The 11634-nt window shown below is 45.4% G+C and overlaps 1 protein-coding gene across 5 annotated transcripts in view; it reads right to left on the bottom strand.

Moving 5' to 3' along the window:
* Window positions 1-10900, bottom strand: part of SIPA1L1 (signal induced proliferation associated 1 like 1) — a 192025-nt gene extending 181125 nt beyond the window's left edge. For 4 of the 5 annotated variants that reach the window (XM_042875745.1, XM_042875831.1, XM_042875576.1 and 1 more), the window contains exon 1: window positions 10802-10900. The gene's annotated coding sequence lies outside the window, so the exon portion shown is untranslated. Of the gene's footprint in view, window positions 1-7540; window positions 7932-10801 lie in introns of those variants that run through there. The other variant, XM_042875663.1, reaches the window with a different exon arrangement.
* Between the last annotated feature and the right edge of the window lie 734 nt (window positions 10901-11634).

The following is an 11634-nucleotide window of genomic DNA, read 5'->3' on the forward strand; positions in this document are numbered from 1 at the left end:
TATTTTAGCATGATCAGAGCCGATGTGCATTATCCATGCACCCACTGGAATGGAAAAGCACAGGAGTAGTAAGTAAAAGTACAAGGTACTCTGACTGCCAGGCACAGCAGCAGAAGTCCCTAAGACAAGTGGCACCCATGGACATGGCCAGGAAGTTCTTCATGGACACGTTCTGAAGACAGTCCTCCTTAAACACAGCCTCAGGCTCCACACTGAGTATTAACCCCAATTCAAAGGAATGCTTCATATATAATTCCTAGCAGCATTAGATTTGACAGTTTCTGCACTATTGTTTTATTCATTTGTTATGTGATCTGTTTTATTTTCCTTGCAATTTTACAGATGATCTCTTATTCTACTGATACAGATCAAGACGTCTAAGAGCTTGCTGAGACAGGGATACCTAGCAGAGAATGAGAACCCGATTTGCCCAAGTATTACTTTATCCTGCAGCATACCAGCTCTTATGCTGACATTTGAGCTCATAGTACCACCACCCACAGCCACATCAGCACATAGCAAGCACTACTGCGCAGGAAGGTGAGCTCACACACAGTGCTTGCGTGTAAATGTTGGCCAGGCACGAGCTACAAACTCAGCACACTACTGCATCATGCTGTGCAGACGCACTGAGCTAAAACTGTAATAGTAAATAAAAGGACAGTGCATGGGTTTGAGCACTACTCCATAACCTTCCACATCAATACACAGTCAGCATGTTCCCCAGCATGGCTTTCCTCATGGTGCCTTGGGTACTGCTATGCACGGAATAGGGGGAATTTGATGAGTGACCTTGGGGCTCAGGATGGGGCTCTGCAGGTGGGTGTAGACACAGCCACCAGACTGCTCAGATATGGCTCACAAACCTGCAGCATGGCTCTAGTTGTGAATAAATTCCTCCATGGGGAGATGGAATGTAAGGCTCAAGACAATTGCTGTTCTGAACACTAGTACAGCTTTCTCATGCACAATGTTAAAATGACTTGCTCAAGGGCATTTCTTTATTTCACAAAGTCACTGAGGTAAACTAATGAATAAATGTGAAGTACTGATCCTACAGTAATGTCACATCAAAACACAATCTCATTAGTTCCCACAAACAATTGAAGTTGAGTGCACTCAATGCAGAGCAGCATAATTATCATGCGACCGCACTGCACCGCATCAGTTGCTGGCAGAACAAGAAAAGGAAAATCAAGGTCCACCCCAGACATAATCACCAGTTCTGCCAGTGCTAGAAATGATTTACATAGCCTTCCTCACACTCTTTCATTCCCAGGAAGGAAGACGCAGAAAGAATCAGACCATATTGACTCAACTGGAAGCACCAGCCTGCCTTTGCCTTCTCCGTGCACGATCTTGAGATTGGGACAACTTTTTAGTTCACAATATAGCAAAAATGCCCAAGGAGAGAGCGTGCTTACATCGTGTACTGCTGTTACAACAGCCTCTCCCTTGCACAGCTGTGGCCACATGCCTGCTGTCACACACAGAAGAGGTGGCTGCAGCCTCCAGGGACGGTTACAGATTCATGGGCCACCCCGTAAGCCCTTCTAGCTTTATTCCAAGGGAAGAGTTGAGCAGCTTTTCAGTACAGCTCTTCATTAAGACAATAGTGAGAGAGCACAACTAAACAAGAAGCTTCATTAATACAGCACACACTCATCTTACAGATATTCAATGCTAATTACCGTGGTTATAAAGGGAACGGCAGTGGCACTTCAGTAATATCCTACACCTTTGCTTCCTAGCTTTGAGCACAGAGACATCAGAACACAACACCTTGCTGACCCACAGTACCAGTTCCCAAACAAGAACCTGACACTTCCAGACACCTCAACAGCTTTTGGCATCCCAGCTAAGCATTAGGAGGATAACCAAGAATGCTTATGGCGTGATTGCCATAGATACATACATAGATACTGCTGTTACTTACCACTTGAAAATCAAAAATCCTTGCAGCGCACATGGAACAGTCACTCAGCACTAACACAAGATTTGAATAGAAACAAACCCACCACCTTCAGAAAGCCAATTTTTCTACCTGGCAAAATAGCTTTGGACTTCTGCCACTGAACAGTTTTTGTACTTCCTTTATCACCAGCAAGAGAACACTGTAAGGAAGATACCAACCGCTACTTAAGGGTACTTTACATTATACTGCATATAAAATTACTTCATTTTCAAAAGTATTATTAAAAGCTGATATTGAATGACATTAGATGCAAGCACATAACACCCACATACCACAGCACAGCCAAAAGCTTTTACTGCCATCTGTAAAATGCTACTGAAATACCAGAGCACCATTCCACAAGTTCGATTCTTTCTCCATGTAAAGAAAATGCATGTGGAAGACCACATAATCAGGTACACTGCCTATGCTACACTAATGTACTTATGAGACATGAGCAGCAAGGATTTAATTCATAGCTATGTTTCAAGTAAGAATTAATCAAAACTCTTAAGCTGTGTTTAGATCAATATGCTTACTCGTTTACTAATGGTTCCCACAGGAAACTTCACCAGGCTGCGGCACCGCCAGGCAGCTTCCAGCCATGCTTTCCAAAGATGCTGTCAAGGAAGCTAGTCAGTCAGAAGGAAAGCACCACTCATGTTTAAGAAAACAGTGAATTTCAGGCAGTTAGCTTCACCTAGACTGAGCAATACTGAATAGATCTTCAATTCTTATCTCATTTTAAGTTAGAATCATAAAATCTTAGAGCCCCTCCTGTCTCAATTACGACACTCAGGCAAAAGAGGAGAATGGGGAAAAAAAAACGGTCCATTTTATTGTTCACACAATTGCAGATGCAATATTTAAACTCAATTACAAAATTTTATTTTTCAGTACTGGTATCTACCAAAAAGTACGTTATCCACCGTGCTTATTCTGCATGCTTTGATGCCAGCCCTAAAGGAAGCTCATTGTTCTGCCAAGAAGGTTGGACGAGGTCCTGGGCAGCCTTGTGGGTGGCAACCCTGCCTGCAGCAGGGGGGTCAGAAATACACCATCCTTATGGTCCCTTCCAATCCATAGCGTCCATAGTGATCCTACAATTCTGTTTGGCAAATGCTATATATATATAGCTAAATTGGTTTTGTTTGTTAATTAACAAATAAAGCACAAGTTTTCAAGCAAAATGAAGAACAGCAAAGTTTCCCTCCCTCTGCACTTTAGATATCTATCTATTTATCTGGGCACTCAATACTTTTACAAATCTACTTTGCATATGATTCTTTCCTTGGGGCCAGTTCTGCACAACCGTTAAGTCATTCTCAGTAAGATTGACTTTAACCCATCACCACTGCGTTTTCAGAAGAAATGTACTATATTTTCTAGCTAAAGAGCACATTTACATGCTTGCCCTTGGTAGGCAGTTTGAGGCAAGTCATTACACTTAAAACCCAAGTACTTCAACTACGTGGGAACAGAAAACCTCAGTTCAGCTCCTCAGATACTTAAGCTCTGACTTACATGCTTAGAAACTGAGATTTAATGATGCTAGCAATCAGCAGATAATGACTAACTTCTGTTAAAATAACAGTGATGAGCACCCTTCGCAGCATTTAATTACTGGTTATTATCATACCTTGGTCTTACTGGAGATGTACTTTAAATTACCAACAAATTTGAAAGTCTTTACTGCATCAACAGTACATATACAAGTGATTAGATCTGGAACACGGAGTGCACACTTACACATTCTTACCCTATTCTAATACTGTTGTCTGGAGTCAGAATAACAACTTTTCAGTTTTCTAACTTTATTTAGAATATTAATTAACCTTGATTTTTTTTTTTTTTTATTTTTTTTTTTTTGCTAAACGTAAAGGTTAACTACGACATCAGGTTTAAAACAAAAGGCCTGACAGGTTTAATACATTATAACAGAGGGAGCTCTGCAGATCTTCCAGCTGCGCCTAGACAGAGCAGTAACTGTACAGCAAGGCAAGAATTAACATAAGCCTCCGAAATTATTCCATGGAGCTTCTTGTACAGTTGTAATTGGAGAGTGAAAGTGTCTCTGGGGAAGTTCGCCAGAAGATCAAGGGCCATTCATTTCACTGTACAGACATGCCCTAAAAACCCACAGAACTCAAAATCCCACAAAGGCTTCTTCAATTCAGCATAAAGGGCATATTTTGAGATTACGCTCAGATTCTCCCTTCGTCTGTATTTACCAGAGGCATCATAACAAGGATCATCCTTACAGTCTTTCTGTATGGCAAAGCATACATGATACAAAACCGGAGACACCATGGGAATTTCCTGAGTTAAGTGAAGTACAAGTCAATGACTGCCACGCAAGGTGCTGCAGAAATCAGCAGGGGAGGTGGAAGGTTGAGACAACGGGCTTCCTGTCAGCATGGCCTTCTTCAACCACTGCAAAGGAAGGGAAAGAGCAAAGAAAAACACATTCGAGGAAAGTACAGACTGAGTAAGTAGCTTCTACATGACTATGGCCTTTCTAGTCTCACTTTTAAAGGTTTGCTTCAACTAAAGCTGAGGGAAAGCATCAGGTCTCACTCTTCATTTTGGTTGTACAACCAATACCACAGAGTTGACTGAACTATTTTACGATGATTCATGCAACAAGCCATTAAACACATTTGCAAAGTAAAAGATAATTGCCAGTGTCACAATTCATAAAGATAAGATTATCTAAAAGACATGTGAATGTTAAAGCATAACATTATTCTGCACGGTTGTGCATTTCTTCAGCATGAACTGAAAGCATGAAATCCAACTTCAGCCTTTTCAATTGGCAAACAAGCAACAGATTGACAGAAATCTCAACTGCACCCAGAAGCAGGGAAGTCCTCCAAGGCAGAGGTGGTGAGGTCTGGCATTGTCTTCTATGTGATGCATGCAACAATAGAGTCCTAGCATAGTGCTGAACATTTTAGTTCTGATAATACTAAATAATAAGATTAGTAATTCTGGAAGTGAAAAGAAAAGCGCTGTCTACAAAAAGATCTTCTGCAGTTCTTATCTCTGAACTATTTATGACATGCGTAACAGCAAAAAGCCAGCAGGTTCGAGCTTGCAACATATTTAAGTCCGCAGTTTTTCTTTTGCTCCACCATCACTCCTCAAAGCACAGACAAAGCCACGTGACATTTGAATACAGTGACCAAAAAAAAGGCTCATTTTTGCCACAAAATTTCTTCATCTAGAGCAAAGTTTTGCTATGGTCCTGCCAAAAAACAAGTGTTGAAGACGTGTAAGTTTCCTGTTACACTGCCTCTTGCCAGGAAAATAAATAAATAAGCTGCCTTTCTTAAGTGCTCACAGATAAAAGAAATCGAGTTTCCAGGTGCAAGTTTGCAACCTGATAGCCAGCACCAGGAAAGTGAGATAAACTCACACCAATGGCAGCTCTGCTTCCTGACAAGTTGGGCCTGCTGTGCTGACATAAAACTGCTCCACATTAGTTAAAAAAAAAAAAAAAAAAAAAGAAAGAAAAAAAAGGTTACGAGGATGTTGATTTTTAAAGGACAGTTTAACCTGTGTGTACAAGAGCACAGCTCACTGCTGCTGGAGGCTGCAGCCAGCAACACCCAGCAGCCTGCGAGACCCCAGCAGGATGCAGCCAGCCAACCTTGGCCCATGCTGGCTGCCCCCATGCTGCACCCATGGCTCTGTCCACCCAGAACATATAAGGGTTGTTTCAGTATGCACAAACTAGATTTCTTCAAAACGATGCTAAACCAGATAATCTACTCTCCACCCCAAAGTTCACCAAATGTGGTCCAGTCTTTAAGAACCATAAGGGTCCAAACCAACAAATCCCATCCGTGATGGAGATGTCTGGTTTAACAGACTGGCTAAGTGGGGCCTTAGCTATAATTATTGAAGTACTAATGGTCTACAGCTGGGGTCTTAGCACCACTGCTTCTTCTACCACACCAAATCGTTTGCTTCTTCAGTAAGATTGAGCGACCAATTTGCCACTTCAGAAATTAGTGGGAGGAAAAAAAAAAGCTCTCTGAGCCAAAACTTGGAGAAAAAAGTTTGTAAAACAAAACTATGAACTCTTGTACTTCACATTATTTCCACCATTTCAGATTGTCCCAGGAGTAAAAAAAAAAAAAAAAAAAAAAAAAATGCTCCTGAGACCATGCAACGTTTAGGTAAACCAACAACAGCAGATGTTTAAAAACATTTAACTCCTCACAGAGAGCTGCTTGCATTGCCATCACCAAGAACACCTCAGGCAAACATCAGAGCTGCTGGCGCAGACAACTGCTGTGCAGAAAGTTCTGCAACCACAGCAGTCATTTCACAAATACTATCTGACACTAATTCTAAAAGTTCTTCGTTAATCCCATTTCCCTTCAGCATACAATAAGCCTGCCATTCAAACTCAAAAGTCAAAGGATGATGGATAGTTACCAATAGTGCTGCGATCATCCCGCCACTGGGGAGTCCCAACTCAGGGACCCCACAGCCCCAGCACCGTGGGGCCAGCCCCGGCTGCAGAGTGACACTGGAGAGAGGTGAGCAAGCAGCAGAGCTGGACGAGTCACACTGGCCAGTATCTATCAAGCAGGCAGCAGGTAGCTTCTCTCTTAATTATGCTCAAATTCTGACCTGTGCTGTACAGCAGACTGGAATAAGACTGTGCTCTGCTGATTCTGACTAGTTGAGGTTTTTAATCCATTGTAACACCATCAGTTACAGATTAACATGAAAGGATTTCCCTATGAGAATGGTACAAGTTCAACATCAGCACACCTGTTTCCCAGGCAGTAGCATCCAGCTAGAAATACCTGTATGTTGAGGTAAAAAGGTGCTACTCCATGAGGTAAACAACAACACTGGAATAAACACCACCAGGAGGCTTTTGAACAGTGGAGGCAAACACGAGGAATCATGAACAATCTGACTTTATGAACAACTGGATCCTGTATACCAGCAGCTTGTTTAAATTTTGACAACTTCTGAACTAAACTTGGTCTTCAGGAACACTTTGCTAATTGTTAAAAACATCCTTGTGAAGGAAACATTCCTGCCTTCCTATAGAGTCTGAGAAAATTATTAAGATCAACAAGAACCTCCAAGTGTCTCTCAGGATGAAGCATTAACCATCATTCTCTGTAGCAGCTCTTCCTTGAACACTGTACTTTTCCATAACGCTGACTGAGGCTGATCCTATTAATCAAACATGGGATTGCAAGACAGGACCCACTTCCATACTGGGAGCTCACAGACAGCACTGAAGAATACCCTGTGAGGGCACAATTCACCAGCTATCAGGACAATGGAAAGTGTTATGTTGCCACATTCAAATGACGTGCTTTCTAAAACATGCTTCCATAAAGAAAACAAAGACATGTAAATGCTTGGTCTCTCGCTTTGCATTAAACATAAAAGGCATGTGGTCGAACCCAAATCAAGCAATCCACCCAGCAAACCAGTGCCACAGGATTTAAAATAGACTGAGACAATGACATAACTTTGCATCTTAGAAGATGGACATCTAAAGCAATTTCAGCTGTGGATTCACGTTCAAAAAACAGTGAAATAGATTACCTTTCCGCAACTCCTAGAGGGCTTCCTGGAGTTCAGTGCACAATTACTACTAAAGCAACACTGAAAATGTTACAGATCGTGTTCATCCTACATTGCCAGCTGATCAAGAAATCAGAGCCTGTCAAAACCACAAAATTATTGTCATTCATCTCCCCAGTGGCAATCCTCTGCAGCTTTGCAACTGTGCCCTCTGCTAACCGCCTCCGCTGCTGGTATGGCTCCCATCTCAGCACCAATTGCTTTCCGTTACAGAGAAAGTGTCTCAACTCTCACAGAGCCACAGCATCCCACTGTGAGTACCACCCAACACGATGGTCCTCAAACCAACACTAAACTTAGTAAAACATAAAGCTCAGGCTGCTTGGAAGTTACTGTTTAGAGGGATACACTGAAGTCGCATCTCCCTGGAAAGAAAACACAGAACAATATAATATATTTCACCCTCACTCACAAGATAATTAACACATGATTAATTTTACATACCACACAGGTTAAAGGCCTGACCTAGCACATTTTACAATATATTTGTACACACTGATCAATCAGTGACTGCACTCACCAGTGCCACATTTCTGCTGTAACTTATTAACAAGAAGTTCAACCAAAGGGTTTCAGAATCAAAAAAAAAAAAAAAAAAGCATTAAGATTTTTTAGAGATGATGTAAATGTGATTCCACCCCACCACCAAGGAGCAAGGCAGAAAGCAACCTTACATCAGGCAGGCAGAACTTCAGCCCACATCACAACAAGAACAAAATCCTACAAGAGAGAAGAAAGCAAAAATATATGAGATGACCGAGGAACTGAGCAAAGCAAAGATGCAAGAAGTTACTAATAGACAATGAAATCATGCCTTATCGACCTAATTAAAGGAGCTGCTGAGGAATGAATGAAGGTACGAAAGCCAAGGAAACAACAGATACTAACAATTTCCCAACAGGCTGACCCACAGGATCAATGAGAATAAGTTTAGAACTCTGAAAGCATCAGCATTAGGAAGAGAAACTTGTGGCTGAAATTCAGATGAGGGCAGCAGCTCCGCCTGCTCAGCACAGAAGGCAGCTGGGATTTCGGCCCAGCAGCAGCCTCCAAAGCAAGGGATTAAAATACAGACACGGGGGAAACTTCTCAACAAAAGGACACAGGACAAAACAGAAGAAAAGTTCAAATAGAAAATCTAAGGCATACATACATTAACAAAACTAAGATGACAAGAAGAGCTACAAGAAAACTAAAAGCTCCTGAAGCAGCAACAGAATGCTGTGTGATAAAACATCTCCTTGAAAACCTGATGAGAGAAAAACAAACAAAACAGAAGAAGCCACACTTGGACATGGCTATTAAAACAACAGCTATCCAGAAGTCAATCCCAAATCTTAAAGAAAATTTCCTGAGAAAAATGAGAATTCCTCAAAGCTAGAATGCAGGAGTGAAATGACAATAATACACTTGACCACAGAAAAAAATAGGCAGTGGATTACACATTCCCAGCTGCAGCCCCATCCTCCCAGTTATGTGCTGCTGCCCATCCCTACACCTGCGGCCCTCCAGCCAGCACTTCGCAGTCCCACACACAGCTGCAGATGACGTCCCACCTCGTTCCTGACCTCATGGCTCAATGAACCACAACTGAGAGCACAAGGCGCCTATCCCAAGTACCAACATTTTATTAGCATCAGTAACACCTTCTTAATACACTGCTGAGTAACCAAGTGCGTAGCTTTTAATCAACTGACCATAAATAAACCCTATTAAAACTGGATAGGAAAAAAAAAATCTCGTTTCTAGTTACTTATAAACAAAAATCAATCATAAGGAGACATCATATTTACACAAAGCATGCAATCATGAAACTTCAACTTCACCTGAACTGAACACACGTGTTTTCACAAGTAAAAGAATGACTGGTTAGTTCCCACAGCCTTTTTGGATTAATAGCCGGTGTGACACCCAACGGCCTGAGGCAGGACGGCTCTAACAGCAAAGCACAGTTCACAGATCTCTCCTGGTGATTGCAGCCGTCACAAAAGCTCCCACCTCGCTCCTTTCACCTTCCGCTCCTGCTCCAGCCAAAGGCAAACAGAGACCAGCCCAGCCATTCCTGCCCAGCAAACAGCAGCCAAACTCCCCATCGGAACACGTACAGGTGCATATTACCCAGTTAGTGCTTCCAGTGGCAACAACCAACACTACAGATAGGGAGAGTTTTAAAAAAAAAAAAAAAAAAAGAAAAAAAAAAGATTTTTCCTTCCATAAAACTGATTTATGCCTTAGATTTAGGGAAGCTAATTGCTTAATTCCTACAGTTAGTGAGAATTAATTAACGCAGTTAAGAAGATCAGAATCCCAGCACGAAGGTTTGCTGTCTGGAGAAGACGCCAAGCGCGGCCCCGCAGCCGTGGCCGTGCAGCAGGCAGGGGCTGCAGCGTGCAGGTGCCCCCGCTCGGCGTGCGGCACCGGGCTCGGCAGTACGGCACCGCCGAGGGATTTTACATGCCGGCGAGGTTTAAAAAGCCATTCTGTCGGCAGCGTTATCCCCAGAACCATCTCAGTATTCCTCCCCGGGCAAAGCCGTGCCTCCCGCAGCCGAAACGTGCGGGCGGTGTAGCCAAGGTTACACAAGGAGATCTTCGCTCAAGTTGAGCAATTCCCATTTCGCGTCGCTGCTTCGCAGACACGAGCGGGGTGCGTTCCTCATTAAGCGAGCCGAGGCTGCATCGCAGTTTCCCGGTGCAATAACGCAGTTATTTTTAAATGCAGCACGGGAAAGTCGGGACGAGACCGCACGAAGGACAGCACGGGGGAAGAGCGGAGACAAGGGGGGCAGCCCTGCTCCCGCCTCCCGCACCTCTGCCCGCGGCGCGGCCCGGGCTGCTCCCACGCGCCCCGCACCGCCGCGCCTCCCAGCGCCGTGCTGCCGGCACCGGGGAGAACCAACGCCGCTACGAGCCCGGCCGGCTACAGGCAAAAAGAGCCGAGGGGAGAAAAAGAAAAAAAAAAGAAGTACAACTCGCGGCGCCGAACGGACAAGTTACTGACCGAGTCCCGCATGCAGACCTCGCGCCGGGGGCGGCTCTCCGCGGAGCTCAGCCGCTCCTCGTTCCCGCCGGGCTGCGCGCCCTCCGCGGGAGCGGAGCGGAGAGACGACCCCGGGGCCGGGCGCGCTCCCCCCGCGCACCCCCTCGCTCCGCGACCGGCTCCACGGGCTCCACGGGAGGGGATCGGTGCCGAGCCCGCCGTTCGCTCTCACCCGCAACTCACCCAAGAAAGTTGCCGCGGTGGCGGCCGACGGCTCACCCTCCGCGCTGCTCGGCTGCGCTCCGCGCCCGGGATGAGCTCACCCCGCCACCCGCTCCTCTCCGCTCCGCTCCGCCCGCCGCAGCTCTCGCGAGAGGGCCTGCCCCGCCGCCCGCGCGCCGGAGAGGCGGGGCGGGGGCGAGCAGCCCGCGCGCGTTCCCATAGCAACGGCCAAACGCCGGGCCTAGCGGGCGGCCCGCGCCCGCGTCGCCCCCACTGCTCCCCGGCCACGCTCCGCTGCCTTGGGCACATCTGCTGGCCCCGGCTCTGCGAGTTTGGAAGCCCGGGGAGCTCAGGGGCGGAGGTGCCGCCGGTCGGCCCCGGAGGGGAAAGCCCTTGCTTTGTCCGAGGATGCAACCCGCCTCGTGGCCCGGAGCGAGCTGAGGGGTGAGGGACTGGGAGGCCCCGAGCGCGCTGGACTGGCTGCGGCTGCCGGGCTGGCGGCTGTGCTTAGCGGCTCCTCTCCCGCTGCACGTAGTTACCTGTACATGGCAGGCTTGGTGAAGGGGCTCCTCGGGGCATACCCAGTACACCTCGGCGTAGCACCTGTCGGAACCTTCTGCATTTATATATATTCATATAATTTTAATCGGTTTTGTCATTAGATCAAATTCCAGCCTCCCAGAAACGTGCGGAGAGGAGGGTGACTGGCACAAAGGCAGAACCTCCCAGTGCTATGCAGATAGCATTACATCAAGCTCTTTTACTGCCAAATTAAATTGAATTCTCTCTCTAGATATCAGCCATAGAGAACAAATTAATGACGTGGTTAGATGTGAAAAAAAGGAGCATACATC

This window comes from Lagopus leucura, unplaced genomic scaffold (genome assembly GCF_019238085.1).
Source record: "Lagopus leucura isolate 7727_CA_CO unplaced genomic scaffold, USGS_WTPT01 Super-Scaffold_1, whole genome shotgun sequence".
NCBI classification, from domain to species: Eukaryota; Metazoa; Chordata; class Aves; order Galliformes; family Phasianidae; genus Lagopus; species Lagopus leucura.